We start from the raw sequence: 12,065 nt of genomic DNA, 5'->3' as shown, positions 1-12,065 counted from the left end.
ATGCAGCCCCGTGCTCGCCTAAGTTTCAAAAATCCTACCGAGTGATGAGCAAACCTCACACTCGGGGGCTTAGCTGCAGTCTAGCACCCGCCTAAGTTTCAAAAATCCTACCGAGTGATGAGCAAACCTCATACTCGGAGGCTTAGCTGCAGCCACGTGCTCGCCTAAGTTTCAAAAATCCTACTGAATGATGAGCAAACCTCACACTCAGGGGCTTAGTTGCAGCCCCGTGCTTGCCTAAGTTTCAAAAATCCTACCGAGTGATGAGCAAACCTCACAGTCGGGGACTTAGCTGCAGTCTAGTGCCCACCTAAGTCGAAAATCCACCCTTATCCGCGAGGATGACGAGGTGCAGGTCGACTGCAATCCTCTCATGAGGCTGCGCTACAAGTACAATGTCCGCTCCATCCCTATCCGCAAGGATGACGAGGTGCAGGTCGACTGCAATCCTCTCACGGAGCCGAGCTACAAGTACAATGTCCGCTCCATCCCTATCTGCAAGGATGACGAGGTGCAGGTCGACCGCAACCCTCTCCTCGGAGCTGCACCACAAATACAATGTGCGCTCCATCCTTATCCGCAAGGACGGCGAGGTGCAGGTCGACTGGGATATCTCTTTCAGAGTCGCATCTCGAAGGATATTCCGAGCGAAGAACAAGTTCTACTCGAAGACGATCGCAAGCATATGCAGAAGATAAACCAAGATCGGATAAAATCTCAAGAGTTTCAAAACGAAGATAAAAGTACTCGGGAATCAGGCCCGAAGGAGTTTAATGGTTACAGAAACCACTCGGCATTCCGAGGCAAATTTAAGGCAAGTTTAAATCTCAAGTTTGTTCATTCGACAGGAGGAGGGCTTGCAGGCTCGACGAATTCGTCCAAGTCAATTCCATCTGCGATCCGAGTGGCAGCAGCGATGAAAGTCTCCATGAAGGACTAGAAGTCATGCCTTTTGGTGCTGGCGACCTTGATCGTTGCTAGCTTATCTTCGTGGGCTTCCTTGCAGTGGACTCTTACCAGCGACAGAGCCACGTCAGCACCGCATCGGGCAGAGGACTTCTTCCATTCCTGCACCCGACCGGGGACCTCGTTAAGTCGAGCCATCAGAGACTTGAGATCATTCTGAAGCGTTGCCCTCGGCCAGAGTGATGAGTCGATGCGTGAAACTGCCACCTTCATACGGCCAAGATAACTTGTAACACTGGCGACACGAGATTCCAGTCGAAGCACATTCATGGCAGCCTCGTCGCCGACTAGAGAAAGGATAGGGCCCAAACCTGTCTCGATCTGTCCAGTCTCCTCTTCAAAGTTTTGGCGGAATTCTGCAGTCAAGGAGTTAGTGAGTCGACTAGACAGGACTAACTTGCAAACAATAAAGCAGACAGATTAAAAGGGGTACCTTCGAGCATAAGAAAGAGCTTCTTGGCAAGGGTTTCTAGATAAGCTTCCAAGTCATTTCTCTCACGAGCCATGTCTTCCAGCTTCTCGTTCAGAACCACCTTATCCTTCTTCAGACGAGTTGCCTCTCGGTTGGATTCAGTGAGAAAGGACTTCAGCTTGCTTACTTCCTCTTCCAACGCTCCGACTGAAGCCAGCTTCTTGTCAGCAAGGGTAGTCTTCTCTTGAGCCTCCTTCTGCGTAGCTGCAAGGTCCAAGTCCTTCTTCTCCAGAGCCAACCTCATTTTCTCTGCAAAATAAGCATTTAGATCAAACAAAAGATCGAAGGGATAATTTAAAGGACGATCGACATGAGCAGTCGACAGTCATTTACCTTCCACACCGGCAACTCCATCTTGAGCCTTCTTCAAGTTTTGTTGGGCCAGCTCCAGGTCAAGGTTGAGTTGCCTCTGCTTCTCCTCAAATTTGGCAAACTTGGAAATGAGAGTACAAGAATTCTACAGAGAGTAAAATACATATCAATCGACAAGATCAAAGATTATTTACTTCCGACTAAATGAAACTTCAAAGATTACTCAGACCCCAACCGACTGCCAGCAGTCGACTGCGGTCTTGGGGACTACACCCAGTGGGTGCACTTGGCGTGCCCCCACTGGTTCAGATTCCACTCGGCCGGTCCGCCCAGGTCGAGTAAAAAAAGAAGAAGTACTCAGACCCCAACCGACTGCTAGCAGTCGACTGTGGTCTCGGGGCCTACACCCAGTGGGTGCACTTGGCGTGCCCCCACTAGTTCAGATTCCACTCGGCCGCTCCGCCCAAGTCGAGTGGAAGAAAGGAAAGAAGAAGTTCTCAGACCCCAACCGACTGCCAGCAGTCGACTGCGGTCTCGGGGACTACACCCAGTGGGTGCACTTGGCGTGCCCCCACTGGTTCAGATTCCATTCGACCAAATCGAGTGGAAGAGTGCAAATACTAAAGACAACAAAACACCCAGTGGGTGTACAGATTCAAAGCAGACAATAAGAGATTGTTCGAAGGGAAATATTCAAGTAGCATATCCTAATAGAACAAGTTCAGTCGGAAGTCAATTTACCTGGACATTGGCTCGAAGAGCCGCGCTGGCGTTGTAAGCAGCCTGGCTATTGTCGTGCACCACCTTCATCCGCTCCATCATTACGCCAGCCTGACGGTTATCCTCCGCAGCGGCGTCCGACTGGCTTTCCGGAACATGATAGGTGATGAAGAAGGGGCGGACGGTCCATATGCAGCAGCTTGGAGCTTCGAGGCATGAGGTTGGACAGCTGGAGAAAGCACTGGTACAGTCGACGGTGCGAGGCGTTCACTCGACACTAGGACAACAAAAGTTACAGAGGCTCCACCTGCATCTCCGGGCTGTTGGAATGTTGGTTCTGTCGCCATTTCCGACTGAGATATCTTGCCAGCTGTTGCTTTCTTGCTCCTTCTGTGCCTCGGTATCACATCTTCATCGTCATCCGGAAGCTCGATAACATTGAGTGGGGCTACAAAGAAATCAGTCGACCCCAAGTGAATCGCCAGAATTTAATCGACCAAGTAATCAAGAACAAGATCACGAGAATTGTACCTGGGTTGGAGGTAACCACATCTTCCATCTCCTCGTCTTGGTACTGGCGGGTAGAAGTTCTAGAGGTGGCAGCACTACAAATGTCAACATTCAGTCGGTCATGTTCTGTTACACAGGTCAACCAAATGATCAGGTCAGATTGTTACCCAGAGATAGTGGGAATGACCACTTTGATTTTGGGCAAAGTCTTCGGCGGTTTGGAAGATGCGGCCTTTGGTGGTTTCGGCGCTGGAGACGGTGCAATCTTGGGCTGCTTCGGTGCCTTCTCAGTCGGCACTAGAGAAGACGTCCGAGGGCGCTTTGAAGACTGCCCAGTTGGTGCGGCCACCAGGTCGGGGATGCTTGCCGGGTCGTGAGTGTGCTTGGACCTCCTTTCTCTGCGAGGAGGCGAGTCGACTTCTTCTTCATCACTCGGGTCATCACTCTCCTTGTCCTCTTCTTCATCCGAGTGCCACTCGCCACTCTCGCCTCCGCTCGCCTCCACCTCGGGATCTTGCTCCTGCTCTCCGCTGGGCATTGAATACATATCAACAATGGCCTGAAAGACACTGAACAAAATAAAGGCGGTCGGCCGTCAACAAGATGTTACATGGTTAATCAAGAAAACACTCGACAATGCGGAATCGTACCTGTTCCGGCCGGCACAAATGGTCGAATGGAACCACCCTCCTGGACCCCCGGGGGTTATCCTTGTTGCCAGTAATGCCTCTCAGACACTGCTCCATTGTGTCCTCACTGACATCCTCCGGGTGGATCCGAGTGTAATCCTCGATTCCCGAGTACATCCGCATCGGATGGTCACGGGCTTGGAGTGGTTGGATACGTCGACTGAGGAAGACCTCCAGCAGGTCCATACCGGTCACTCCATCGCGGACGAGTTGGACCACCCGCTCGACCAACACCTTCACCTGCGCCTTCTCCTCTGGGATCACTCTCAAGGTGGAGGGCTTCTCCACTCGGGCCATGGAAAAGGGGGGAAGTCCAGTCGACTGACGCGGAGTCGGCTGGTCCTTGCAGCAGAACCAGGTCGACTGCCAACCCCAGACCGACTCGGGAAGGATCATGGTTGGGAAAGTGCTTTTGCTCCTCATCTAAATTCCAAGACCCTCGCACATCTGTATCACTTGCGTCCTCTCATCACTTGGGTTGGCATTCTTGACCGTCTGAGAACGGCACGTGAATATGTGCTTGAAGAGACCCAGTGTGGTCGACAACCCAAGAAGTTCTCGCACATAGACACGAAAGCGGCAAGGTACATGATGGTGTTTGGGGAAAATTGGTGGAGTTGAGCCCCAAAGAAGTTCAAGAAACCTCAAAAGAAAGGATGGGGAGGAAAAGGAAACCCGCGGTCGACATGAGTGGCAAGGAGAACACAATCACCCTCCTCCGGCTGCGGCTCGGTCTCGTTCCCCGGGAGCCGCACCGATTCATGAGGGATCAGTCCCCCCTCGACGAGGTCGTCGATATTGTCTTGGCTGATTGTCGAGCGAATCCAGTCGCCCTGGATCCAGCCAGGCGGCAGGCCAGACCTCGACGAAGACCTGTCCCGGCTGGTCCTCTTCCCTTTCGCCTTCATCCTCGCCTTCGCCGTCGCCTTCTTCGCATGCTCCAACGCCACCGTCTTCTCCTTCCCCATGGCAGCGGATCGAGTTCAAACGGGGCGACGACACTGAGGGCAGAGGTAGATGCGGTGGAGAAAACAGAGGAGGAAGGGGAAGAACGAGAACACACTGTGCGAAAAACCCCATCCAACGCCTTATATGAGATCATTTCCGAGTGACTAACTCGTGGGCCCATGTGATCCAATCAAATCCCGCAACAGTCGCGCACGTGATACGTGGCGAAAAAGGTGGCGCAGAGATCGAGGTGGCCTGCCTAATCCGTCACGATTACTGCGGCCTCCCCCGCCCGGCGCGCTTCCCGAAATTTGAATCCCGTGAAGTCCGCAGACAGCAGAACAACCCGTCAGACAGAAGATTTTTCCCATATCAACACTCAAAGCTTAACAATGAAAGTTCACTCAACAAAACCAAGAATGGATCAAGGCGATTGAACAAGCAGTTGAAGTCATCATGAATGTTCATTCGACCTCCGGACAAGACATATCCGAAGCGCAAAAGCTGAATCGGAGAGGTTATCAACTCCTTCCCCACTCGAACCCTGCACCATTCGGGGGCTTATGATGAAGATATGTATCTAGGGTAGGGTCATAGGCCTGACTTAGACACCCTCCCCTAGGACCTCACCCTCAAACCAGAAGCATTCGAGGAGGAGTCATCATCCACTCGACCATGAAGACTCCCACTCGTAAGACTTGAAGTCACTCGACCGCGGAGACTATCACTCGACCACCAGAAGGTCTAAAGTCACTCTGAACTGCAACGGTCGGACATCACCTCGTAGCTTTAATGGTCATTATGTCTCTTTATTTGCTAGTGTTACTAGTAACGTCTCCCCTTTAATGTACCTTAACCCCTTTGTAACGTAGGCTGGCTGGGGTCCTGGCGTACTCTATATAAGCCACCCCCTCCACAGGCACAAGGGTTCACATCTTTTGTAAACTCACAAACACATATAATCCAGTCGATCGCCTCAGGGCACCGAGACGTAGGGCTGTTACTTCTTTTGAGAAGGGCCTGAACTCGTAAAACTCGTGTGTACAACTACTCCATAGCTAGGATCTTGCCTCCTCATACCTACCCCCATTCTACTGTCAGTCTTAGATCCACGACATGTGTCACTTGGGAGCCTCCGTCAAGATTGTGGAGTTGAACCAAGGAGTTTGTACGGGCAAGGAGTTCGCCTACTTCGTGAAGATCTACCCTAGTGAGGCAAGTCCTTCGTGGGTGATGGCCATGGTGGGATAGACAAGGTTGCTTCTTCGTGGACCCTTCGTGGGTGGAGCCCTCCGTGGACTCGCGCAACCGTTACCCTTCGTGGGTTGAAGTCTCCATCAATGTGAATGTATGATAGCACCACCTATCGGAACCACGCCAAAAATCTCTGTGTCTCCAATTGCGTTTGCACACTCAAATCCCATCCCTTTACATTCTTGCAACTTGCATGATTTACTTTCTGCTTCTCATATACTCTTTTCATGCTTGCTTGATATGTATTGTGAATGTTTAAACTTGTGCTAAAACTCCACTTCAACTTAAAGAATTTAAAAATAGCAACTTTTCTTACTAAGAGTCTATTCACCCCCTCTAGACACCTCTTCTCTATCCTTTCAATTGGTATCAGAGCTTTGGTCTCCAATTCTTCGTTTAAACACATTTGGTGGAAGATGGATGAGTCTACGTTGGGGAGTCTTAGACATAGAGTGCCTATACTTGATGGAGAGTACTTTCATGAGTGGAAAAATGAGATGCTTGAGATTTTCAATGAATATCATTTGAACAAGTACATTACTAGCCCTTGTGCACCTCATGTTGATCCTTTGCATCCTACCCTTTATGAGTCTATTGACATGATCCACAATCTTAGAACTGTCAATTTAAGCACTAGAGGTTTGCCCAGAAACTTGCTCGCTAGCTTGCCTGCTCTTGATTGTGCCTATAGCATATGGAGATTCCTTGAGGAATGATTTCCAAACTATTCCTTGAAAAACTTACATGAGATTCTTCATAGGTCTATTGCCTTGAGTAAGATGAGTTCCAATGATCCCAAATTTTGTGATTGTTTATTTGAGCTTACTAATATTACGAGTTCCAAAGGAGATGTTGGAATCATTAGCAATAGCATTTCTGAAGTCATTAGAATTCATAGAGATGAACATTGTTACGGTCATACTTCTAATGAATCACTCTCTATAGGAATTTATCCGCCACATGACGATGTTGAACATGGAGAGGATGATGATAGTTACTATGATCTTGATGATGCAATGAGACACTTTGGTCTTATGGCTAATCTTCGTCGCTACATGGCTGGAGGAAAGGAATGGGTTCTAGATAGTGGGTGTACCGATCATATGACTAGAGACAAATATATGTTTCGTGAGCTTGCTGAAAACGACGGCCCTCGAAAGTATGTCACTTTTGGTGATAACTCAAAGGGTAAGGTGGCCATCTCACATGATAGCTCCATACAAAATTTTATGCTCATTGAATCTCTTGGCTACAATTTACTTTCCGTATCTAGACTTGCTGACTTTGGTTTCAATGTCCTATTTACTGGAGTAGATTGCCAAGTGTTTTGTAGAGATAATCATAAAATGGTCTTTACCGGTACACGTAGAGGTGATCTTTACATTGTTGATTTCACTAAAAAGGCTCAACCTAGAAGTTTCCTAATTGCTAAGTCCTCGAAAGGTTGGTTGTGGCATAGAAGGTTAGCACATGTGGGCATGCAAAATCTTGATAAGCTTATTAAAGGTGATCATATCCTTGGAGTAAAAGATGTTATATTCGACAAGGATAGACTTTTTAGTGCTTGTGAAGCAACAAAACAAGTTGGAGGAAGTCACCCCGTGAAGACCATTATGACCACGAGAAGACCGCTCGAGCTACTTCATATGGATCTGTTTGGTCCCAATGCCTAAAAGAGTCTCGGTAGTAACTCATTTGGTCTAGTCATAGTTGATGACTTTTCAAGATTTACGTAGGTGTTCTTTCTTGATGATAAATCACAGGTCCAAAAGATCTTCAAGAACTACGCTAGGAAGGCCCAAAATCAATTTGAAGTAAAGATCAATAAGGTTCGTAGCGACAACGGAACGGAGTTCAAGAACGCAAATGTGGATACCTTTCTTGATGAAGAAGGGATTTCACATGAGTTCTCGGCTACGTACACGCCTCAACAAAATGGAGTTGTTGAGAGGAAGAACCGAACTCTTATTGAGATGGCGAGAACGATGCTTGATGAGTACAAGACTCCAAAACACTTTTGGGCGGAAGCGGTTGAGACAACCCGTCATGCAACAAATCGCTTGTATCTTCACAAGCTGCTCGGCAAGACGGCATACGAGCTTCTCACTGGTAGCAAACCCCAAGTTGGATACTTTTTAGTATTCGGCTCAAAGTGCTACATTCTTTATAAGCATCGTCGTTCTAAATTTGCTCCTAAATCTCATGAAGGTTTTCTACTTGGTTATGTCTCAAACTCTCACACTTACCGTGTCTACAACAATTTCACCTGAAAGGTTGAAGAGATGGTACATGTGAAGTTTGATGAATCTAACGGCTCGCAAGTAGAGCAATTGCCAATTGATGTAGGAGATAAGGATCCTTCGGAAGCAATCCAAGACTTGTCTATTGGCAAGATTCGTCCAACGGAGGTAAAGGAGAGTACCTTGTCCGTCCATGTGGAAGCTTCTACCTCACGACAAGGTGAACCAAGAGTTGATACGGAAGCATCCACAAGTGGGACGCACCAAGGTGAAGAAAATGAGGAAGTACACCAAGATGAACTCATCAACCTCCTTCTCCACCAAGACAAGAGAACAACAACGCCAATAATTAAGAAGGACAAGATGATGAAGAAGATGTTCCACCCTGACCCAAGCAAAAGATTTCACCAGTTCGAGCAAGAGTCTCAAGAGACCATCCCGTCGAACAAATCTTCAATGATATTCAAACCAGGAGAATCACTCGCTCTAAAACTCGTTTGGCTAACTTTTATGAACATTATTCATTCATCTCTAGCATTGAACCTATGAAGGTTGAAGAAGTATTGGAAGATCCGGATTGGATAAACGCCATGCATGAAGAGCTACACAACTTCGAGAGAAATCAAGTGTGGACATTGTTCGAGAAGCCCGATAATAACCACAACATAATTGGTACCAAATGGGTGTTTCGCAACAAGCAAGACGAAGATGGTCAAGTCGTTCGCAACAAAGCTCGTCTCGTCTTCCAAGGCTACACTCAAGTCGAAGGTATGGACTATGGTGAGACATATGCCCCCGTTGCTAGACTTGAGTCCATCCGCATCTTACTTGCCTATGCTAATCACCATGATATCACTTTATACCAAATGGACATTAAAAGTGCTTTTCTAAATGGTGAAATTGAGGAGGAAGTTTATGTTAAACAACCTCCCGGTTTTGTCAATCCTAAGAAACCCGACCACGCTTACAAACTTCACAAAGCTCTTTATGGTCTTAAACAAGCTCCTAGAGCGTGGTATAAATTCTTGACCAAGTTCCTTATTAAGAAAGGCTTTGAGATTGGAAAGATAGATTCTACTCTTTTCACTAAAAGGGTTAATTGTGAATTATTTGTATGCCAAATTTATGTTGATGATATCATATTTGGTTCGACTAACCCTCATTGTAGTGTAAAGTTTGGGAAGCTAATGTCGAAGAAGTTTGAGATGTCTATGATGGGTGAACTCAAGTTTTTTCTTGGTTTGCAAATCAAGCAAACTAAGGAAGGCACCTTTTCTCAAACAAAGTACACCAAGGACTTATTCAAGAAGTTCAACATGCAAGAAAGCAAAGGTATGAAAACTCCCATGCCAACTAGTGGACATCTGGATTTGACCAAGGATGGCAAACCGGTTGACCAAAAGGTTTATCGCTCTATGATTGATTCGTTATTATATCTATGTGCCTCCCGTACCGATATTATGCTAAGTGTGTGCATGTGTGCACGATATCAAGCGGACCCCAAAGAATGCCATCTTAAGGATGTGAAAAGGATAGTGAGATACTTAATACATACACCAAATTTTGGCATTTGGTATCCTAAGAGGTCCTCTTTTGATCTTGTTGGCTATTCCGACTCAAACTATGCCAGAGAAAAGGTTGATAGAAAGTCCACTTCGGGTACTTGTCAATTTCTTGGTAGATCACTTGTGTCTTGGTCCTCCAAGAAACAAAACTCGGTATCCTTACCCACCGCTAAAGCAGAATACATTGCCGCAGGTTCATGTTGTGCTCAATTACTTTGGATGACCCAAACTCTTAAAGATTATGGGATCAATGTGAAACATGTTCCATTGCTTTGTGACAATGAGAGTGCTAAGATTGCTCACAATCCCGTGCAACATTCTCGAACTAAGCATATTGAAGTTCGTCATCATTTCATTCGAGATCATGTTGCTAAAGGGGACATTGATCTTAAGCATGTTCGTACCGATAAGCAATTGGTGGATATATTCACCAAACCGCTTGATGAGAAAGTATTTTGCCGTTTGAGAGGTGAATAGAACATCATTGATGCTTCAACTTGGAGTAGGGACTCCATTTGGATACATGCAAGGCATGATCCTATGACTAATCCTTGATACTTCTCTTATGATGATGATATGTCTTGGATATTCTTGCACCCTTGCATGCTATCTAACTCTTGCAGGTACTTGGATGAATCTAAATCTATGAGATTGCAACTCCCTTACAACTTGAGCAATCTCTACATCACCAAGTCTCTACACAATGGTGGTTGAAGACAAGGAAGCTTGGAGCCCTTCAACATATCCTTTGACAAATTCTATGTATCAAAATTCATTTGGTATCAAATTTCATGATTGTCATTTTGGATACACAAGTGCTCTTCCTTGCAAAACTAACCCACGTAGGTAGATGAACTCACTTTCAAGTGGTGCTCCCAACCCTTGATGAGCTACATCAACCTCAAGCAACCCACACAAGTTCAACTACATGACTAAGATCAACACCACCACCCAAGGTATGCTATTCCATCTTAGAGAAGCTTTACTCCAAGTCATGGGTCAAAGCAGCTCAACAAGATGCGAATACATCAAAAATGTAAATGAAAAATGGTAAACCCATTTTGAGCTTAAACGATGAGTATGACCTACGATCAAGTGTTCTCACTTGACTCCTCAGTCAATATGCTCTAACATAGGTGAATCTGTCGCTGGCCAATTCTAGATGAAGTTCTCTAGTGCTTCTATGTATTCTTGCATTTATCTCATGCATATTTGTTTCCCTTCATCTATATTTCTTTTATTTTTCTTTGGTTTTGGTCTGCATCCCCAACTTCCAATTCATTGCAAATCCTTCAGTTAATTCCTTGCAAATCTTTGTGAGACCTTATTTGCCTAGTGAGCTGAGGTGACAAATGTTCTCTCTGTCTAGAACTCGGTCATACCGATTCGTCTCTTTCGGTCAAGCCGAACCATTTCGGTGCAACCAAAAAATATAACTCGGTGTCACCGACTTCACTGTAGAGAAAACAATTTTCCACTTGTTCCTGCACTTTTGTTCCAGCTCCACCCGATGATTCTTGTCCTCTACCAGCATCACAATCTATATGCTACTTTGTTGTGACTCAAGGACCAAACCTATTTTGACTCACACTCCAGAAGACCCCTTCTTGGAAATTTATGTCAAAGGGGGAGAGAGAGATCACATCAAAGCTTATTCTCTTCAAAGGGAGAGAGAGAGAAAAAGGGAGAGAGAAGGCCCCAGATGCTTGGTGTTCAAGAGGAGAGAAGTCACATCACATGTCTTTAAGAGGGGAAAGACATGTTATGATTATGTTCATGATCTATTTTGCTCTGATTTTGTTTCCCTATGTTCTCCATCCAATACAAGATTCAGGGGGAGAAAGACTGCTAGGGAAGGAAATCCTTGAATTCATTGCATATCTTTCCTTTGGGGACATGTCTATATCCTATAGAGTACCCAGTACTCACACTCTACATGTCATCCCAATTTTGGTACTCTTGTGGCTTCTTTTGTTTGCTCTGTCTAGTAGATGTATTTGTGTTATCTAACCTTGTTTACTCAGGTTCATCTCTTCCTAAGCCAGCTCAAGACCAAAAGGTAAGTATATGCATCACACTCATGTGCATGAAGATTTCTTGATAATGTACATATTGTTTGCAAGGAGGAATCATGAACATAAAGTTCCAATTCCCATATTCACATCACTTGCTCTGTTGCATATAGCCAAGATACATGTAACACATTGCTTGCTCTTACATGATTATGCATTCACATGCTCTTACATTCCATATTGACATGGATGCATACATTTAAGGGGGAGCCCATGCATGTTACATGTCTTTCCAAAGCTTTACTTGTTATTCTCTATATCTTTATCTAAAGCTTTGATGTATGTTGTCATCAATTACCAAAAAGGGGGAGATTGAA

The sequence above is a fragment of the Triticum dicoccoides genome, chromosome 3A (assembly GCF_002162155.2).
Source record: "Triticum dicoccoides isolate Atlit2015 ecotype Zavitan chromosome 3A, WEW_v2.0, whole genome shotgun sequence".
Lineage (NCBI taxonomy): Eukaryota > Viridiplantae > Streptophyta > Magnoliopsida > Poales > Poaceae > Triticum > Triticum dicoccoides.
This window is presented reverse-complemented; position numbering follows the sequence as displayed.